This window comes from Salvelinus sp. IW2-2015, unplaced genomic scaffold (assembly GCF_002910315.2).
Source record: "Salvelinus sp. IW2-2015 unplaced genomic scaffold, ASM291031v2 Un_scaffold1499, whole genome shotgun sequence".
Lineage (NCBI taxonomy): Eukaryota > Metazoa > Chordata > Actinopteri > Salmoniformes > Salmonidae > Salvelinus > Salvelinus sp. IW2-2015.
This window is the reverse complement of record NW_019942947.1, coordinates 73268-95891: the sequence shown is the minus strand read 5'-3', so window position 1 is coordinate 95891 and position 22624 is coordinate 73268. Positions and strand designations below refer to the sequence as shown.

General features: G+C 42.3%; 1 long non-coding RNA gene across 1 annotated transcript in view; it reads left to right on the top strand.

The window, feature by feature from the left end:
* The window catches only part of LOC139024433 (uncharacterized), a 69122-nt gene that overhangs the window by 29610 nt on the left and 16888 nt on the right, over window positions 1–22624 (top strand). The window contains exon 2 of the long non-coding RNA XR_011475737.1: window positions 15921–15955. This is a non-coding gene — a long non-coding RNA (uncharacterized lncRNA). The remainder of the gene's footprint in view (window positions 1–15920; window positions 15956–22624) is intronic.

Sequence of the window (22624 nt, the reverse complement as noted above, 5' to 3'; positions counted from 1 at the left end):
TTATGAGCATCCTTAACTTTTTCACTTAATTTAAAATATTTTGTGCAACTGACTTAAAGTTAAGGAAACTTTAAGGCAAAAAGGGGGAAATTAACTTAAGGTGTTTTATGCAACTGGGCCATGTACTTTATTTATATTTCTGCCAAATTTTACTTCACTACATTCCTAAAGAAAATAATGTACTTTTTACTTTTACTTGAGTCATTTTCTATGAAGGTAATGTTACTTTTACCCAACACCGTCAACAGCCCCCTAAAGTCGGTAACCATAGCAATCAATCSCAAACGTGCCATGGAAATGTGYATCTTCAAGTGAGGCCTGTTGATACAGGTTTGTTTAGTTGTCTGGTAGTTCCCATCCTGGATTACAATGCCTTCTAGATACGGATCCCTGGTGGACCTGGGCTCGGAGTACGTGACAATTAAAGCGCACTACAGCGGGTAGTATTTAACAAATCGGTTATGTCCTTGAGGCGTCACTCAAGGGTTACTTTGTATCAGTTTTTAAACCGGATTGCATTTACAACATAATGCTCATAACAAATATGCAGGTGGCTTTCTTCTAGATTAAAAAGTATGAGAATCGTGCGTATTTGTGTGACGTATCACGACTGTAACCACCTGTGGATGGTTTGAGTTCAAATTCCCCATTGACAACCAGTTTAAGTACTACAGTATGGCCAGCAGAACACTCTCTAGTTTAGCCTATACTCGTTTCAAAACCTTTAACAGTGACATAAGTGTCACTGTCAAAGACGGAATAACATTGTGAATTAAATAAATCCAAGGTGCGAAATAGTCATAGCCTAGGAAATTAGGTAGTTCAGAGGCAAGGTGAGGATGGGCAAAAATTATAACAACTACAATTTATAAAAGGCTGAAGCAAAGTAGCCAGCAGATCTGACCCTCTTGTTTACAGCTACATTAGGTTAGTGACATTCCTGTGTTGATTAAGACACCATGGAGCCAGTAAGAGATATGGCTCGGAAAACCTACCTCAATCCACGGATGGGAAATTAGTTGTACTCGGAATTGTACCATTACCCCAACTGATACACCGAGAAGATTGAACGACTACAGTAATTGTCATTTAGAGTGATCCTTGCTAATGAGCAACATTACAATTCCCACCAAATGGCTTAACCCTATTGGCGCGATGCGTAGAGTGTTTGCCTTTAACGCCAGCGACCTGGGTTCGGAACGTGTGCGAGGACTGAGTAGTCAAAGCACCGGGACGTGCAGGCCCGGCAGCAGGATTAACTTCGGCAAGGGAGCATCAGAAATGACTATGGGGGCACAACTATTTTCGCTTGCTGATAACAGGATGGATAATAATCGATAGTACACAATGTATTTGCACCCAGGCAGGCCGTCTTGTCGCAAGAATACAGGCTACTGCACCGTTTTACAAACGTGGACAATTCATAACCGTCTCGAAAAAATGCAAATTATGACAACGCTACACAGCTACATGCACAATACCCATCAATGCAATGCAAGACAGTTGCTATTACCGTAATAACACTTCCCATGCCAACACAATGCATTTCCAATCGCAGAAAGCAAACAATGTACAATGCACTCACTACCACGRGTTCTGTAAAACGCAGCTTGGACACAGCTACCAAGCTGGCTTCTGTCGTGGAAATATTTGGACAATCATATATCACAAATACCGGAGCATGCGAGTTCAAATATACTTTTTATTACTTCATAATAATAGCCGAGCTGGAATCATGAAAACTTCTTTCCAGCCTTGGGGCACATGTTTTATAAATTTGTCCTCCTTACGTCACTCATAGTAACTCCTTAAATGGCTCATCACCTCTGGCATTAAGCCACCATTATCATTTTGCCTTCATATTAGGACATTTGACCTGTAGAGTCACAGAAATAGTTTACTGCATGTGGACCATAGCAACAGACCGTGGCACCCTACAGGATTAACCAATACATGACATCCTGCTGACTCCACTGAAAGGGGAACCAACCMCYCCCTGTTCTGAAAMSCCCCCAAAAGGTGTAACCATAGTTGGCCATAACAGTTACAAGAATAACCACGTGCATGTCTAATGGTGTCCAATGACCTAGAGCWGAGTGCACTAGTTYTGCTGGCTCCTTCTGAAGTAATTAATTGCCACATATGTACTGAAAAATTCACAAGAGTGCCGTACTATGCTGYGCATGAYAGAKACATTAGTATTACATAGCAACGAGTTGTTTATGTCAACCCTATAGTTACATCGTTACTCAACCATTGGTCAAGGTCTGCCCACCCTCAATGTAATGCAAAGCACCTCTACCATATAAAACCAACATTAAAAACAATCCGATTATATTATAAACCAAACATTTCCAATCCAAAATCACATCACAGAAATCAAGCAGTAGATTTGGCAGCAACGCCAATAAAGAAAATCACGTCTACGTCTATTTCTGACATTTGCCACGCATTTCCAAAAGCAGGCAAATAAAATAATACAAGCCCARCCAGGCTGCCTGTTCTTACCCAGATGCAAAAGAGTTGCAGCCGCCTTGCTGTGTTGAACCTCCTCAGCAGTCTTGTTCCACTCCCCACGGAATTTGCTTRTAAAATCTCTCTCAAATACTAGTTGAACCAGCTGCGATTTCCTCCTGTGCAACATGCTCCGTCTRTGCTAACTTAAAATGTTTTTCAATGTTGAAAAATAGTTATCGCAGGTGGCCGTGGATGCTCCAAATGTTAATCCCCGTCGCAATGCCATCACAGTCAGCATTGCTGTGAGGCCCGGAGAGTCTAKCCAAAATGATCTGCGTAGTCCATTTCTCTTCACCGGATCCGGCAATTTCAGTCTGTAGAAACTGGCGCGCGACATTCGTGGTTTCACTTTTTCCACATCCATAAATGTTTAATTATCTGGGTGCAAGGCACACAGGGCATCAACAAGTTGGCTGTTTCGTTCGTTAAATCTTCCTGACATTTCTCCCAGTGCAGAATCCAGTGGTAAAAAAAATAATTGTATTTTGCACTCCCTCTCATTATAACATCTTATTGCTGGCCCATTGTTGTATCGTCCACATATTCTTTCAGATTTCTCCTCACTACTCGTTGCCGTTTGCTTTGGATTTGGGTTTCCATGTGCTTGTATTTCCCATAACTCATCAAGCTGCAGGAATACTCCAGCCACGCTCTGCCTTTAAACCACGCGCAACAAAATGCCCGTTTCCTTCCACAGTACTACAGGCGGGTTGAGTATTCCCCAGACAAACCTGTGCTGGCTTCTCATCACCGAGGTCGTCAGGCACTAACTGGGGCGTCGGTGCTTGTAATATCCTGGTGGTGCTGCTGATAGGTTCGGTCTTGGCGGCTGCAGGTCCCTCCTCCGGTTGGTTACCGCTGTCACCAGGCTGCAAGACAGATGCGCAGGTGCTTATTTGCTGCTGGGCTGCGCGTCCTTGGCCTCCGTGATTAGCGTCGGCTCAGCGGCCTTGGCCTCTGTGGCAGGCAGGCAGGCAGGCAGGCAGGCAGGCAGGCAGGCAGGCTTCCCCGCCGCTTTGGTCCGACGCTGCCGTTGTGCCCTGGCGAAGCCACTTTCTAATGTCCATCATGCTATCAGCTACCTACCTAACTGTTAACATGAGCTACATTCCATCCAGCTGAGCGGTGAAACTTTTTTTCCCGTCGTACGTCACTTTGAAAGTGAAGCTGAAGTGTCAAATTGACTCCGCCCTTACCAGTTTCTTTCAACTGGTAAAATGTCTATGACATACGTATTCGTGCAAGAGCGTTGCATGAATGAAGCATACACAACAAATCGGTTGGGCATGACGGAAAGGGCAGATTGTGGGACAGAAAAACGATACAAACTGAAGGGGAACAATATTCCAACTAAGGGGGTGTGTGGGGGCAGTGTAGCGATCCTTATTATATGAGCCACATTAACCCTATTGGCGCGATGCGTATGTTTAACTTTCGCGTCTGTGACCCGGGGTTTGCTTCCCTCCAATATTATGTTCTGACTGCACTGGTGATACGTATTCAGATGGATCATTTACAACCTGCCAGCCATACACAGAGAAGTAAATGGTTATTTCCCTCAAAATATAAACGAAAAACTGCAATATGTTCCCAGATTTCATAATGTGAAACAAAGTTGGCTCAACAAATGATCGATTTACCAGCGGTTTATTTATCCTATAATAGATGTGATACCTTAAAGCTTCAGCAAGTTAAACCTGGAACTCATTGGATCCAACTCCGAATGTAGACCACAGACCTCCCTTTCCATAGCTGCAATAATATATCCTGTTGTGGTACTAGCTGTGATTGTAGCGGTTATGAAAATAAATAAAAAATAGCCTACATCTGGTGAGATTATTTTGGGGACTTCTGCAGTTTCATTTATTGTTTTAATTGGCTATATGAACAAGTGAGAAACATCCAGCACTAAACTAAATATAGTTGTATTTGCTTAGAGCCCTTCCCAACATTGCAGAGTAAAACAATTATAAAAAGTGAAAAGATGAATAAAATACAAGAATGGAGCTATATACAGGGAGTACCAGTACCAGATCAAACAAGAGGAAGAAAATACAAGAATGTTTTGAAAGTCATGACAATGCCACTGCCCACCTGTCATGTTATCGAGTTCTAAATTAGTTTTCGTCTCAATGTTCATTCTTGTATCCTCCCAGAGAGTACTTTTCCAGAGACATGCCTCTTTAGGGCTTTGTGTCAATGAATGACCCCAACAGCCTCCACTTTATCTAGTATTTTCTATCATACTCACTGTGGTAAGGAGACGGCTGACAGGAATTTATATTCCCACAAGGGTTGCACTTTATGTTTTATTGAGTTGAGGTTTCCTTTTTATTAGGTATCAGACACAGAGGGAACATCAACGCTGTTTGTGGGAACAAGAACAGGTAAAGTAGCCTAAAACTTATCAGGGTTTTGTATGTACAGAAAGGTATGAGTTTTGTAAACTTGACATCTTATTATGCTTAACAGATTCATGCCTCCAGGACATTCATCAGAACAATCCAGTCCACACTACATGGTAAATGTGATCTAGACTCCATTTTTAAATGTTGGAGGCTGGCACATTTGTTTTGTGGTGTACAGATGAAAAAGACCATGCCCTTGATAGATGGCCTGAAACCCTAAAATGTAACCAAATATATATATAGATATGCACAGTACCAGGCAAACGTTTGGACACACCTACTCATTCCAGGGTTTGTCTTTATTTTTTACTATTTTCTACATTGTAGAATAGTGAAGACATCAAAACTATGAAATATCACATATGGAATCATGTAGTAACCAAAAAAGTGTTAAGCAAATCACAATCTTGGCCTTCTTTCAAACAGCTTCATGAGGTAGTCACCTAGAATGCATTTCAATTAATAGGTGTGCCTTTAAAAGTTAATTTGTGGAATTTCTTTCCTTCTTAATGTGTTTGAGACAATCAGTTGTATTGTGACAAGGTATTGGTGGTATACAGAAGATAGCCCTATTTGGTAAAAGACCAAGTCCATATTATGGCAAGAACAGCTCAAATAAGCAAAGAGAAATGACAGTCCATCATTACTTTAAGACATGAAGGTCAGTCAATGCGGAAAATTTCAAGAACTTTTAAAGTTTCTTCAAGTGCAGTCGCGAAAATCATCAAGTGCTTGTCACGTGTGCTTCCTCTCCGGCCTCTAGGTCACCAGGCTGCTCGTTAATGGTGCACACCTGTCACCATCGGTACGCACATCAGCACATAATGACACTCACCTGGACTCCATCACCTCCTTGATTTCCTGCTCTATATATGTCACTCCCCTTGGTTCCTTCTCCAGGCTTAATTTTTTCTGTTTCTTGTCTGTGTGCTGTTAGTGTTTCTTGGTCCAAATGTGAGATTTTTGGGTCCAGAGTAGGTGAACGGATGATCTCCGCATGTGTGGTTCCCAGCGTGAAGCATGGAGGAGGTAAAATGGTGTGGGGGTGCTTTGCTGGTGACACTGTCAGTGATTCATTTAGAATTCAAGGCACACTTAACTAGTTGGCTACCACAGCATTCTGCAGCGATACGCCATCCCATCTGGTTTGCGCTTAGTGGGACTATCATTTGTTTTTCAACAGGACAATGACGCCACACACCTCCAGGCTGTGTAAGTGCTATTTGACAAAGAAGGAGAGTGATGGAGTGCTGCATCAGATGACCTGGTCTCCACACTCACCCAACCTCAACCCAATTGAGATGGTTTGGGATGAGTTGGACTGCAGAGTGAAGGAAAAGCAGTCAACAGGTGCTCAACATCTGTGTCAACTCCTGTTGGAAAAGCATTCCAGGTGAAACTGGTTGAGATAATGCCAAGAGTGTGCGAAGCTGAATAATCAGAAACATAAAATACATTTTGATTTATTCAACACTTTTTTTCCCGGTTACTACATGATTCCATGTGTTATTTCATAGTTTTGATCCCTTCACTATTATTACCCCTTGACAGTGTAATTGGAAAGCACAGCATTGATTTTCACTGCTACTCAGATAATACTCAACTTTATATTTGTGTCACCAGAGGATTTTAGTTCCATGGATACATTGATTAGACTATTAGTGATTTAAATACTTGGATGGCTCACAACTTCCTCCAGCTAAATCAAGACAAGMCCGAGGTACTTATTGTTGGAGCCAAAGCACAGAGATAGAATCTGGAAGCACATTTTAATTATTGGGCAATAAAGATAAAAAACCTAGGTGTTATTGTAGCTTCTGAACTCCATTACGATTCACACATTAGGAATGTGACCGAAATAGCTTTTTACCACCTGAGGAAAATTGCSAAGGTGCGGCCATTTCTCTCACAGGCTGATAGACTCATCCATGCTTGACTACTGGGATGCTCTCTGAAGACCACACATTACATTGTTATTAAGGTCTCTACACTGGCTGCCTGTCAGTTTTAGAATTAATTTAATGATTCTTCTATTGGATTTTAAATCAATCCATGATTGTGCTCCACAATACATGTCAGACATGCTTTTGAGTTATGTACCCAGTAGGTCCCTCACATCCTCTGGCACTGGCCTTTTAACTATTCCAAAGCCTAGGACCAAAAGGTGTGAAGAGTCAGCCTGTAGTTATTATSCCCCCAGCTTCTGGAATAGCCTGCCAGAGAACCCGAGGGGGACTGAAACTGTGGATCTATTTAAGAGCTCTTAAAACACACATTTTTAGGTTTGCTATTCATTGGGGTGCTTGGGGTGTTTCTGTTATTTTTGTGTCTTTATTTTTCTGTGAAGCATATTGCATTGCATTCCATGTCTGAAATGTGCAGTATAAATAATAAAGCTTGATTTGAATGTGTCCATATGGCAAAGGCTGGTGCTCTTGCATTAGTTTAATTTAAACTTTTACATTTGTATACTTTTTATGGTTAACCACATAACAATACATTTGAGAAACAAACATTGTTRAAAAGAAACTGTTCCATGAAAATGCGCATATAATCATAACTGGCACGCAGATTGGTAGAAATTGTAAGATAAATTGTAAGCTTCTTGAAACTCAAGAGCTGCCTATGGTCTATATTATAACACTCATTAACAACATTTTCAAGCGCGTGCACACAGGAGGTCCCGTGAAATAAAACGGGCCCTCCTATAGAAATCAAATGCCCATCCTACTGATTCATTCTGCAGCTGGTCTGTCATTTCTCACAGATACCAGCTGGTCCTGCTGGTCTGAGTGCTGTATGTGTCACTCTTTTTGATACCTGTTTAACTTTGAAATGTGAATTTGTGCCACTTACGCTCAGCCAATCAAAAACTGTGCCGGCCCATCTTGGTAGTGGGGGCCTACTGGACCAGCCAAATGCTCAATATAGATTATTATGACAACAGAGAAATTGCACAAAAGTCATCAAAAACAGGCTCATGACCCCTGGCCATGTGTATTTGTAGATTTCTTTTGACCTGCCCACCCAAATAATTGTCTGGCCTTTCTGGCATTTGCCAGACTGCCATCACCCATGCATGGAGCAATGTACTACACCTGGGAGCAGGCACAAATAACTACGAATGCCTACAGATGACGTTAGCTATATTATTTTGTCCGTTTTTTTTGTTAAAAACAAGCGTTTATTTTTTTTTTTAAATGACATGGACAAAACTTTTCATGTTTCAAGAACAAGGAAAGTTCGATTGAGTTCAGCAGCGAACTTTCAAATCAGAAGGCAGTTGAGTCACACAAGAGGTAGAGAACAGACATTGTAAAAAAGGGGAGAGAACAGCCTTGTCGTAAAATTACAAACGCACTGTCATTCATCAATATTAAAATATTATTTTTTCAGTTACTGCACGGAACAATGTTATTGTATTTTGTTTCTACATATACACAACTAAATCGATATTTTACCCCGCCTTGGTTACATTTTGACCATTTACATTCACTTGGCCTTTCCACATAAAGTTTCCGACACGTGGGAGGCAAGGCTACTGATAAACCAACCCCAGAAATAAAAATCATGAAACTCCTGTCAATCTGGTAAAAGCCGACGTTCTATCAGTGGGTAAAATAAAATGTTTCCCACATGATTTAAACATCGTGTAGGAACGCGTAATAGCTATATAAACCTTGACACTGGAGATATGGGATTACTCACATTTCATAACCCATTTAAAACAATGATCTGCGCTTCAGATCCAAATCAGCCAATTGACCACCCTTTGTTAAAAGTATTTTTTATATTTTTTAAAAGCTGAAAAACGGCAAAAGAACGTTGGCTAAACTGGAACATTAGCGTGAGCCCATAGCAGAGCCTCTTCTGACTGGAGTAATGCTTAGAATTACATTCCGCCTAAATGTCACAAAAAACATTTACTCATTTTTATTTTACCACTACAATCTGTTCTTCGTACGAAACGGAAGAAATAACTTGTGTAGAAAGTTAACATCGGCACCTCGATGGTGTCAACCGTGTTTATGTCTGAGTAATGAGAAAGTAGGGAAAACATGAACACTTCTACTCCTGGTCTAGTGATCGATGACAACCGAGCTCGCTGCCCAGATTTACATCATTACAAAAAGGAGATTCTCCTGATTAAAATGGTGTCCCGACTTGAAAAAATCTAAATAAACGTGAGATATTTGGCGAAATAGACCAGCATGTCTCTCATAGGAAAACAACTCTGGCATACTTACAGAAACAGACTCAATGTTGAGCATGACCTCCGTTTTACACTGTCACCTGAGTCCAGAATAGACATGCTGTTGAAAACTTTAACCTGTGGTGATTTAATCAATCAACTTATTCCAGTTCAAAATAAACAAATAGTTATTGTATTTTAACAGCAACAGTTCCAACTTAGTTTTTTTTTCAACAATACTTTCTACAGTAAGATACTGTACTATTACTGTTACTTAGGGTGGCACTATCAAAAACTGAGCCTGTGTGTGTGTTCTCTAATACATCTGAGTGATGTGATCAATCAGATTATTCCAGATCAGAATGAAAATTATTTATTGTATTTTAACAGCAACAGTTCAACCAGGACATACAGTGGGGAGAACAAGTATTGATACACTGCCGTTTTGCAGGTTTTCCTACTTACAAAAAGCATGTAGAGGTGTCATTTTTATCATAGGTACACTTCAACTGTGAGAGAACGGAATTCTAAAACAAAAATCCAGGAAATCACATTGTATGATTTTAAGGAAATTATTTGCATTTTATTGCATGACATAAGTATTTGATCACCTACAACCAGTAAGAATTCCGGCTCTCACACGACCTGTTAGTTTTTTCTTAAGAAGCCCCCTGTCTCCACTCATTACCTGTATTAATGCACTGTTTGAACTCGTACCTGTATAAAAGACACCTGTCCACACACTCTCAATCAACAGACTCCAACCCTCCACAATGGCCAAGACCAGAGAGCTTGTAAGGACATCAGGGATAAAAATTGTAGACCACAAGGCTGGGATGGGCTACAGGACATAGGCAAGCAGCTTGGTGAGAAGGCAACAACTGTTGGCGCAATTATTAGAAAATGAAGAAGTTGAAGTTGACGGTCAATCACCTCGTCCTGGGGCTCCATGCAAGATCTCACCTCGTGGGGCATCAATGATCATGAGGAAGGTAGGGATCAGCCAGAAACTACACGGCAGGACCCTGGTCAATGACCCAAGAGAAGCTGGGACCACAGTCTCAAAGAAAACCATTAGTAACACACTACGCCGTCATGGATTAAAATCCTGCAGCGCACAGCAAGGTCCCCCTGCTCAAGCCAGCGCATGTCCAGGCCCGTCTGAAGTTTGCAATGACCATCTGGATGATCCAGAGGAGGAATGGGAGAAGGTCATGTGGTCTGATGAGACAAAAATAAGAGCTTTTTGGTCTAAACTCCAACTCGCCGTTTTGGAGGAAGAAGAAGGATGAGTACAACTCTAAGAACACCATCCAACCGTGAAGCATGGAGGTGGAAACATCATTCTTTGGGGATGCTTTTCTGCAAAGGGGACAGGACGACTGCACCGTATGAGGGGAGATGGATGGGGCCATGTATCGCGAGATCTTGGCCAACAACCTCCTTCCCTCAGTAAGAGCATTGAAGATGGGTCGTGGCTGGGTCTTCCAGCAAGACAACGACCCGAAACACACAGCCAGGGCAACTAAGGAGTGGCTCTGTAAGAAGCATCCTCAAGGTCTTGAGTGGCCTAGCCAGTCTCCAACCTGAACCTAATAGAATATCTTGGAGGGAGCTGAAAGTCCGTATTGCCCAGCGACAGCCCCGAAACCTGAAGGATCTGGAGAAGGTCTGTATGGAGGAGTGGGCCAAAATCCCTGCTGCAGTGTGGGTGCAAACCTGGTCAAGAACTACAGAAACGTATGATCTCTGTAATTGCAAAACAAAGGTTTCTGTACAAATATTAAGTTCTGCTTTTCTGATGTATCAAATACTTATATCATGCAATAAAATGCAAATTAATTACTTAAAAATCATACAATGGTGATTTTTTCTGGATTTTTGTTTTAGATCCGTCTCTCCACAGTTGAAGTGTACTATGATACAAAAATTACAGACCTCTACATGCTTGTAAGTAGGAAAACCTGCAAAATCGCAGTGTATCAAATATTGTTACTCCCACTGTATAATGGGGCCTCGGAGTGTGGTGTCAGGAAAACAACCTCACACTCAACGTCAACAAAACAAAGGAGATGAATTGTGGACTTCAGGAAACAGCAGAGGAGCACCCCTCTATCCACATCGACGGGACAGTAGTGAGAGGTAGTAAGTTTTAAGTTCCTCGGCGTACACTCACGGACAAACTGATTGGTCCACCCACACAGACAGCGTGTGAAGAAGGCGCAGCAGCGCCTCTCCTCACCTCAGGAGGCTGAAAATTGGCTTGTCACCAAAAGCACTCACAAACTTCTACAGATGCACAATCGAGGGCATCCTGTCGGGCTGTATCACCGCCTGGTACGGCAACTGCTCCGCCCACAAACCGGAAGGCTCTCCAGAGGTAGTGAGGCTGCACAACGCATCACTGGGGGCAAACTACCTGCCCTCCAGGACACGTACACCAACCGATGTCACAGGAAGGCCATAAAGATCATCAAGGACAACAACCACCCGAGCCACTGCCTGTTCACCCCGCTATCATCCAGAAGGCGAGGTCAGTACAGGTGCATCAAAGCAGGACCGAGAGACACTGAAAAACAGCTTCTATCTAAGGCCATGCGACTGTTAAACAGCCACCACTAACATTGAGTGGCTGCTGCCAACATACTGACTCAACTCCAGCTCACTTTAATAATGGAAATTGATGGGAATTGATCAAAATGTATCACTAGCCACTTTAAACAAATGCCCTATAAGTATAAATACTTAAATCATCCGATCATTATGTAATACTGTATCATGCTTACTGCCATATGTTACATACCTACATCTACTTGTACTACTCGATACCATCTACTGCATCTTGCCTATGCCGTTCTGTACCATCACTTATTATATATCTTATGTACATATTTTTATCACTTTACTATTGTGTTATAAGGTAGTAGTTGTGGAATTTGTAGGTTAGATACTTGTTGGTTATTACTGCATTGTCAGAACTAGAAGCACAAGCATTTCCTACACTGGCATTAACATCTGCTAACGATGTGTATGTGAACAAATAAAATTTGATTTGTTGATTATTATATGAGGTATTTCTTTTAACTGTTCTTTGTTTTTGTCTATATTGCGTTTGTTTAGGCAGCGTTCAACATCGCCGGTTACTAATCACTGGCTCTGACAACCACACCTGGCACAATCGTTATACGCACCTGCGCTATCATGAGAAAGACCTGGACTTCATTAATTTGTGAAAACCTCCCTGTCACTCCCTTAGTTCCATTCCCCAGGCAGTACTGGTTATATGTTTCATGTCCAGACGCTACTCTTGGTTTTGTATCGTTTCCTTTATTAATAAACTCACCCCCTGCCCTGCTTCTCCGCTCCCAGCGTTTCCGTTACAATCCATTTATATCGTCATGACAAAGTATAGATTTCGTAGATGTGCTCAATCTAAACAGTGTACCCAAATTATTAACCTCAATTTTCTTTATTTTGAATTTGTCCCTCAAACGCCATGTTTAGATTGACATAATTTAATAGGATTTCTGTGGTAGGCTACAACGAATTACATATAATGAATATAAGGCTTGAACCTCTAATCCTGGCAATTATTTATTTCTATGTAACAACCACTCTATGACATCAGCACCATAGAGATAGAACGTGTTTCATCTTTTTGATGCAGTCTCATAGAAAAACTGTATTCTTTGAGATGGAACGTTTAAACCTTCTATGTAATAACCATAGAGATAGATGATCTTGGTAAATAAAAACAAAACATTTTAAAATAACATTAAATATAAAATTTTAACAAAATTTTTAACATAAGTTCTGGTCACCTAATATCTAAATTATTATTAAGATAGAAGTCACCTATCACTGCTTTCTACAATAATATGCTACATGAACTTTCTTGACATTCCAAGTACGTTAGTAAACCTTTCCTGATGGTGGTTTTCCAACTGCAAGTAATCCCTCCAAGGTAAACAATGATGAGAGCAGCAGAGCCGAGTCCACCAGGTAGGCCAAACACAGCCCATGGGAGCAGCAGGCGAGTCACCAGGTAGGCCAAACAGCCATGGGGAGCAGCATGCGAAGTCACCAGGTAGGCCAAACACAACCATGAGAGCAGCAGGCGAGTCACCAGGTAGGCCAAAAACACGCATGGGAGCAGCAGGTGAGTCACCAGGCAGGCCAAACACAGCCATGGGAGCAGCAGGCGAGTCACCAGGTAGGCCAAACACAGCCAATGGGAGCCAGCAGGCGAGTCACCAGGTAGGCCAAACACAGCCATGGAGCAGCAGGCGAGTCACCAGGTAGGCCAAACACAGCCATGGGAGCAGCAGGCGAGTCACCAGGTAGGCCAAACACAGCCATGAGAGCAGGAGGCGAGTCACCAGGTTAGCCAAACACAGCCATGGCAGGCGCAGCAGGAGTCACCAGGTAGGCCATAAACACAGCCATGGAGCAGCAGGGAGTCACCAGGAGGCCAAAACAAGCCATGGGAGCAGCAGGCGAGTCACCAGGTAGGCCAAACACAGCCATGGGAGCAGCAGGCGAGTCACCAGGTAGGCAACACACGCCATGGGAGCAGCAGGCGAGTCACCAGGTAGGCCAAACACAGCCATGAGAGCAGGAGGCGAGTCACCAGGTAGCCAAACACAGCCATGAGCGCAGCAGGCGAGTCACCAGGTAGGCCAAAACAGCCAGTGAGCAGAGGCGAGTCACCAGTAGGCCAAACACAGCCATGGGAGCAGCAGGCGAGTCACCAGGTAGGCCAAAACAGCCATGGGAGCAGCAGGCGAGTCACCAGGTAGGCCAAACACAGCCATGGGAGCAGCAGGCGAGTCACCAGGTAGGCAAAACACAGCCATGAGTGCAGCCAAGACCCAACATTCAGATTCAGATCAACTTTATTATCCCACTAGGGGGAAATTAATTTGGTCATGTGCTTAAAAAGACGGTACAAACAAACATGAAAACACAGAAACGACACAATATAATTAATTATAGCTACAGATTTACAGGGAAGGAGCAATATGCTGTATACTCAATGAACCAACAGACTCTCTACTATACATCTGCTCCTGAAAAGGACTTGTGGACCTCTCCATTCTCCCAGGAAAACCAGGTACCCAGACTTACCAGACATCTTCTATAATGTCGTAACGGGCTGTAGCAGCATCTGACTGTCAAACTCAACCTTTCTGGTCCGGTGGGAACCCCACTTTGAATCCAGTTCAGAAACGGTGATTTACATTTTTATTTCACAGTTAATCACACTTAGGAATCCAGATAAAGGATCCACTTAGGAATCCAAATAAACATTTGTTTAGTGTTGGATAGGTAAAACAAACAGCTTGTGTAAAAATAAAACTATACTTTTAATGAATAAAGTGAAAGTTATTGAATGTTTCTTGCATGTAACTGAAGCCTGCAGGTGAACGGCTCCACAAAAGGAAATGTTAGGTTTAGCTGCTTGGACCCATGAGCAGCTAAGAGAGGGACATCAGAACAAGTCTAACTTCACCAGTACCACCATGGCTGAGGACACAGGGGGAAGGTACCATGGAACATGACCCTACTGCGTGAGAAGGTACATCATGTTATACAGATTGGTGTGGCCCAGTCTGAATACCTCCCTGTAGACACTGATTACCACAGCAGTGCTCTAACTTTAACAGTGTCATCTGTCCCTCTATCCCTGACACTAACTACAGAATAAAGTTGTATAACCACAGTATAAATACAGTATATATTTTGGGCTCCCGAGTTGCGCAGTGGTCTAAGGCACTGCATGTCAGTGCTAGAGGCGTCATTACAGACCCTGGTTTGATTCCAGGCTGTACCACAACCGGCTGTGATTGGGAGTGCCATAGGCGCGGCGCACAATTGGCCCACCGTCGTCCGGGTTTGGGTTTGGCCGGGGTAGGCCGTCATTGTAAACAAGAATTTGTTCTTAACTGACTTGCCTAGTTAAATAAATTAAAACAAATAAAATAAAAGTGCTAATAACTTCAACGGTGTCATCTATCCCTCTATCCCTGATCCTAACGACAGTATAAAAGTGATCTAACTATAACAGTGTCATCTATCCCTCTATCCCTGACACTAACTACAGTACAGTTCAAACTAAAACCAGAACCAACAGAGATCTAGAATTAGACTGTTCAAACTAAAACCAGAACCAACAGAGATCTAGAATTAGACTGTTCAAACTAAAACTGATACCAGAACCAACAGAGATCTAGAATTAGACTGTTCAAACTTAAACTGATACCAAAACCAACAGAGATCTAGAATTAGACTGTTCAAACTAAAACTGATACCAGAACCAACAGAGATCTAGAATTAGACTGTTCAAACTAAAACGAATACCAGAACCAACAGAGCACAACACACATCTAGAATTAAACTGTAAAACTAAAATGAAACATAAATTAAATCCAAAATTGTACTAACTTTGGTCATCTCACATACGTTTCTGTTTGTTTCTTTGTTTTGAAGGCCTTGAATGATATACTCATGCAATTCTCTTTCACTCAGTCTAAAATGGATTGAAAGATAGCCTGCTGTAAAATGTACACTAAAACTGGCATGAATAAATTCAAATTAAATAAGAAGAACAAATTAACAAAACTGAACAAATTGAGGTGAACAAAATTATTTCTATATACAATTAACATTCTTCTCCTCCTCTCCTCCTTTTTGAAAAGTTGTCTGGAAGAGGACGAATGATAGAAGACATGACGAAAAACTTCTCCCTGTGTTTCACCCTGTGTTTTTTGTATTGAAGGTTGAGTTGATAGTAAGTCTGTCAGAGAAGGTCAGGAATCAGAGGGAGGTGGAGAAGGAGGTGCAGGAGAGAGCCAGCAGATAGCCAGGATAGAAGAGAAGCTCCACAGGCTGAGAGAGGCCAGCCATTGGTGGGGTCCTGAACGAGGAGAGTTTATAGCCCTGCTGGAAAAAGAAGCAACTCATTCTGAGACAGAGCAGCAAACCATACAGCATGAGGTTAACCCTTAGTTAACATGGTCTGAGTTAGGAATTAATAATTTGTATATAAAGGCTGAATGAAATGTTATAGTCTGGTATAAGACATAAAACTGATTGTGCATCAAATCAAATCAATTTATTTATAAAGCCCTTCTTACATCAGCTGATATCTCAAAGTACTGTACAGAAACCCAGCCTAAAACCCAAACAGCAAGCAATGCAGGTGTAGAAGCATTGTGGCTAGGAAAAACTCCCTAGAAAGGCCAAAACCTAGGAAGAACCCTAGAGAGGAACCAGGCTGAGGGGTGGCAGTCCTCTTCTGGCTGTGCCGGGTGGAGATTATAACAGAACATGGCCAAGATTTTCAAATGTTCATAGATGACCAGCAGGATCAAATAATAATAAACTGGAGCAGCAGCACGGCCAGGTGGACTGGGGACAGCAAGTCAGCAGACCAGGTAGTCCTGAGGCATGGTCCTAGGGCTCAGTTACTCCGAGAAAGAGAGAGAGAATTAGAGAGAGCATACTTAAATTCACACAGGACACCGGATAAGACAGGAGAATAGTCCAGATATAACAGACTGACCCTAGCCCCCGACACATAAACTACTGCAGCATAGATACTAGAGGCTGAGACAGGAGGGGTAAAGACACTGTGCCCCCATCCGACGATACCCCGGACAGGGCCAAACAGGCAGGATTAACCCCACCCACTTTGCCAAAGCACAGCCCTCACACCACTAGAGGGATATCTACAACCACCAACCTACCATCCTGAGACAAGGCAGAGTATAGCCAACAAAGATCTCCGCCACGGCACAACCAAGGGGGAGGCGCCAACCCAGACAGGAAGATCACGTCAGTGACTCAACCCACTCAAGTGACGCACCCCTCCTTGAGACGGCACGGAAGAGCACCAGTAAGCCAGTGACTCAGCCCCTGTAATAGGGTTAGAGGCAGAGAATCCCAGTGGAGAGAGGGGAACAGGCTAGGCAGAGACAGCAAGGGCGGTTCGTTTGCTCCAGTGCCTTTCCGTTCACGTGCATGGGGGCCTTGTCTGTGTCTTGGAACATGGAACCATCACAGCTCTTCAGGATAGAGAATGCTGTGGACAGTGAGGAGGAAGACAACAGAGTATCACTTACTGAACAGATGAGAGAAGTGGAGAGAACCAATGAACAACTGATGCAGGAGATAGAGGTGGCCAGGAAGAATCATGTGATCTCTTCTGGTGTGTTTGAACTTTGCACGTACACTACCGTTCAAAAGTTTGGGTCACTTAGAAATGTTGTTGTTTTTGAAAGAAAAGCACAATTTTTTTTGTCCATTTAAAATAACATAAAATTGATCGGCAATACAGTGTAGACATTGTTAATGACTTGTGAGCGGTCTGTTTCTCAAACTAGACACTAATGTACTGTCCTCTTGCTCAGTTGTGCACCGGGGCCTCCCACTCCTCTTTCTATTCTGGTTAGAGCCACTTTGCGCTGTTCTGTGAAGGGAGTAGTACACAGCGTTGTACGAGATCTTCAGTTTCTTGGCAATTTCTCGCATGGAATAGTCATAATTTCTCAGAACAAGAATAGACTGACGAGTTACAGAAGAAAGTTCTTTGTTTCTGGCCATTTTGAGCCTGTAATCAAATCTATAAAGGCTGATGCTTCAGATACTCAACTAGTCTAAAGAAGGCCAGTTTTATTTTTACTTTAATCAGCACAACAGTTTTCAGCTGTGCTAACATAATTGCAAAAGGGTTTTCTAATGATCAATTAGCATTTTTAAAATGATAAACTTGGATTAGCTAACACAACGTGCCATTGGAACAAGGAGTGATGGTTGCTGATAATGGGCCTCTTTCAAAAACAAGGACATTTATAAGTGACCCCAAACTTTTGAACGGTAGTGTATATAAACATGTACTGTATCAAATAGCCTTAATTTAATCTGTGGGTGGATGAGCGCTCAATCCCAAATTGATCCCTAGTCATTAACCCTTACCCTTATTTACTCTGAGAACTGAAAGGTTTGGATGGGTGTGAACAAACCTGTGAACTACAGCTGACACTTATATTCTCCTAATCAATACTGTATTTGCATTTATTAAACATAGGTTTAGAACCCCCCTGTCCCTTATGTACTTGCAGAGATCTGAAAGGTTTGGATAGGTAGATAGATATTATCCCTATCAATACTGTATTTATACTCCGAAGGTACAGTGAGTTCCTTGTGTAGAACTCGGTCCATAAAGGAAGGAGAGCTGATCACTGCTAAAGGCCAGCAGGATGAGTTGAGACAGCAGCTGAAGGACCAGTTGGACCAGCTACAGGTCATGTCCAGGAAGGTAGTGAAGGACAGGATGGTCCAGCTACAGGCCATATCCAGGAAGGCAGTGAAGAACAGGTTGGTCCAGCTACAGGCCATGTCCAGGAAGGTAGTGAAGGACAGGATGGTTCCAGCTACAGGCCATGTCCAGGAAGGTAGTGAAGGACAGGTTGGTCCAGCTACAAGCCATGTCCAGGAAGGTAGTGAAGGACAGGTTGGTCCAGCTACAGGCCATGTCCAGGAAAGTAATGAAGGACAGGTTGGTCCAGCTACAGGTCTTGTCCAGGAAGGTAGTGAAGAACAGGTTGGTCCAGCTACAGGCCATGTCCAGGAAGGTAATGAAGGACAGGTTGGTCCAGCTACAGGTCATGTCCAGGAAGGTAGTGAAGAACAGGTTGGTCCAGCTACAGGCCATGTCCAGGAAGGTAGTGAAGAACAGGATGGTCCAGCTACAAGCCATGTCCAGGAAGGTATGAACATGCTTTGAGTGGGTAGATTTGCATATTAGGCTACGTGTGGCACTATGGGTTCCACACAAGCTAAATCAAGGACACCTCAAGTATTTAATGTGGCTTCTCTATGACCTACCTTTGCTTTCAGTTCACCTGTTTTTGTGATGGGAAAACCAATGAGGAACTCATGGTGATGCTGGAGGAGAAGAATGACACCCTGAGGCAGGTTGCGACACACCTTTCCTGTTACTTMATCAGATAACTTTGTTTATACACTACACTTCCTCTTAAGGAGACAAAGTTAGAAATCCTGGCTCACGGTTAGGAAACCTAAATACTTGTGTGTCTGTGTAATGTACACYAGAATAGAATACAGCATATCTACTGTGTGTGGTTGGAAACATGTGTTTGTGACTGTTACAATAAGACAAAGCTGAAAGTGAAAGTTAAAGTGAAACTTGAAAACACACAGAAGTGTTCCAACCCCTGCCTCTCCAGTCTGAAACATGGTTATACCTCTTTCTGCTTGAGTCAGGTTTTTTATGGTTCTAAGAGAGAAGCCTTGCAAAACACTTAATGACACCAAAATACATTATAGTGTGATGTAACTTTTGCTCATGGATGTCTAAGAAAATAGACTAGGGCAAGTACATTGATTATGTCAAGGAATGCTTCAATGAGAAACCTCAAAGACTGGCAAGTACTGTAAAAGAATGGTGTAGATCACAGGAGGTTAGTGGCACCTTAATTGGGGAGGATGGGTTCATGGTAAAGGCTGGAGCGGAATTAGTGGAATGGTATCAAACATCAAACACATGGTCTCCATGTGTTTGATACCATTCCATTTGCTCCGTTCCAGCCATTATGAGCCGTCCTCCCCTCAGCAGCCTCCACTGGTGTAGATCATGTATCTCCAGCAACACAGGTCTGTCTTTAACTCTGAATTGTGAAGGGAATCAATYAGTGATCATCAACAAATGTKATTTACATTTAAGTCATTTAGCAGACGCTCTTATCCAGAGCGACTTACAAATTGGTGCATTCACCTTATGATATCCAGTGGTGATTATCATCAAAATCAAAGATGTTTGGAGGCTCAGAATCCCTGCTTCCCCAGGATCAGTAGCTACTGAGATTTTATATACCCTACATTACTCATCTCATACAGTGGGGAGAACAAATATTTGATACACTGCCGATTTTGCAGGTTTTCCTACTTACAAAGCATGTAGAGGTCTGTCATTTTTTATCATAGGTACACTTCAACTGTGAGAGACGGAATCTAAAACAAAAATCCTGAAAATCACATTGTATGATTTTTAAGTAATGAATTTGCATTTTATTGCATGACATAAGTATTTGATACATCAGAAAAGCAGAACTTAATATTTGGTACAGAAACCTTTGTTTGCAATTACAGAGATCATACGTTTCCTGTAGTTCTTGACCAAGTTTGCACACACTGCCGCAGGGATTTTGCCCACTCCTCCATACAGACCATCTCCAGATCTTCAGGTTTCGGGGCTGTCGCTGGGCAATACGGACTTTCAGCTCTCTCCAAAGATTTTCTATTGGGTTCAGGTCTGGAGACTGGCTAGGCCACTCCAGGACCTTGAGATTCTTCTTACGGAGCCACTCTTAGTTGCCTGGCTGTGTTTTTCGGGTCTTGTCATGCTGGAAGACCCAGCCACGACCCATCTTCAATGATCTTACTGAGGGAAGGAGGTTGTTGGCCAAGATCTCACGATACATGGCCCCATCCATCCTCCCTCAATACGGTGCAGTCGTCCTGTCCCCTTTGCAGAAAAATGCTTCACGGTTGGATGGTTCTTGGGTTGTACTCATTCTTCTTCTTACTCCAAACACGGCGAGTAGAGTTTAGACCAAAAAAGCTCTATTTTTGTCTCATCAGACCACATGACCTTCTCCCATTCCTCCTCTGGATCATCCAGATGGTCATTGGCAAACTTCAGACGGGCCTGAACATGCGCTGGCTTGAGCAGGGGGACCTTGCGTGCGCTGCAGGATTTAATCCATGACGGCGTAGTGTGTTACTAATGGTTTTCTTTGAGACTGTGGTTCCAGCTCTCTTCAGGTCATTGACCAGGTCCTGCCGTGTAGTTCTGGGCTGATCCCTCACCTTCCTCATGATCATTGATGCCCCACGAGGTGAGATCTTGCATGGAGCCCCAGACCGAGGGTGATTGACCGTCCTCTTGAACTTCTTCCATTTTCTAATAATTGCGCCAACAGTTGTTGCTTCTCACCAACTGCTTGCCTATTGTCCTGTAGCCCATCCCAGCCTTGTGCAGGTCTACATTTTATCCCTGATGTCCTTACACAGCTCTCTGGTCTTGGCCATTGTGGAGAGGTTGGAGTCTGTTTGATTGAGTGTGTGGACAGGTGTCTTTTATACAGGTAACGAGTTCAAACAGTGCAGTTAATACAGGTAATGAGTGGAGAACAGGAGGTCTTCTTAAAGAAAAAATAACAGGTCTGTGAGAGCCAGAATTCTTACTGGTTGGTAGGTGATCAAATACTTATGTCATGCAATAAAATGCAAATGAATTACTTAAAAATCATACAAAGTGATTTTCAGGATTTTGTTTTAGATTCCGTCTCTCACAGTTGAAGTGTACCTATGATAAAAATGACAGACCTCTACATGCTTTGTAAGTAGGAAAACCTGCAAATATCGTCAGTGTATCAAATACTTGTTCTCCCCACTGTATGTATATACTGTACTCTATACCATCTACTGCATCTTGCCTATGCTGCATCTTGCCTATGCCTATACTCATTCATATATCTTTATGTACATATTCTTTATCCCTTTACACTTGTGTGTATAAGGTAGTAGTTGTGGAATTGTTAGGTAGATTACTCATTGGTTATTACTGCATTGTGGAACTAGAAGCACAAGCATTTCGTACACTTGCATTAACATCTGCTAACCATGTGTATGTGACAAATATAATTTGATTTGATTTGAAGCTGTCATCAAGAACAAAGGGTCCTACTTGAAGAATCTCAAACATAAACTATATTTGGATTTGTTTAACACTTTTTTGGTTACTATGTGATTCCATATGTGTTATTTCATAGTTTGTTGATCTTAACTATTATTCTACAATGTAGAAAATAGAAAAAAAACATGAATGAGTAGGTGTGTTGAACTTTGGATTGGTACTGTAGATGCTGGCCTAATAAATACCTTGTATTGATATTGTATTGATATTAGACTTAGCATATCTGTTAATGCTACTGACAGTAGAGGGCGGTACAACCTAGACAGTGACCGGATGTAAGACCTGTGTTGCTGGAGATACATTATCTAAACCCTTTCTTTTACATTGAACTCAGCTGCTTCCTGTTTAGTCTTAGTTAATAATTGTTAATGCTTCTGACACTAGAGGTCAGTACAACCTAGCCAGTGACCGGATGTATGCTCTTCCTAAATAATAAACATGTATTTTGTTACAACGGACTCACTGGTGTGCAGACTCATAAAAACAGATAAATGATATTCTAGCACATGCTGACATGTTGAGATGGACATGGACAAAGTCAACCGATAATATGATTATATTTGTGTCAATCCTCTTGTGTTCTGAAAATAATATGATTGGAGCTGTAGCAAGCATTCTATGCATCAGTCAGAATAAAGGATCAGTTGGAAGATTGTTATGATCTCTTCAGTTGACTCAACCACTTTCAGGATCTCTCATTGAAGACACGTTTATTATGATTCCCCT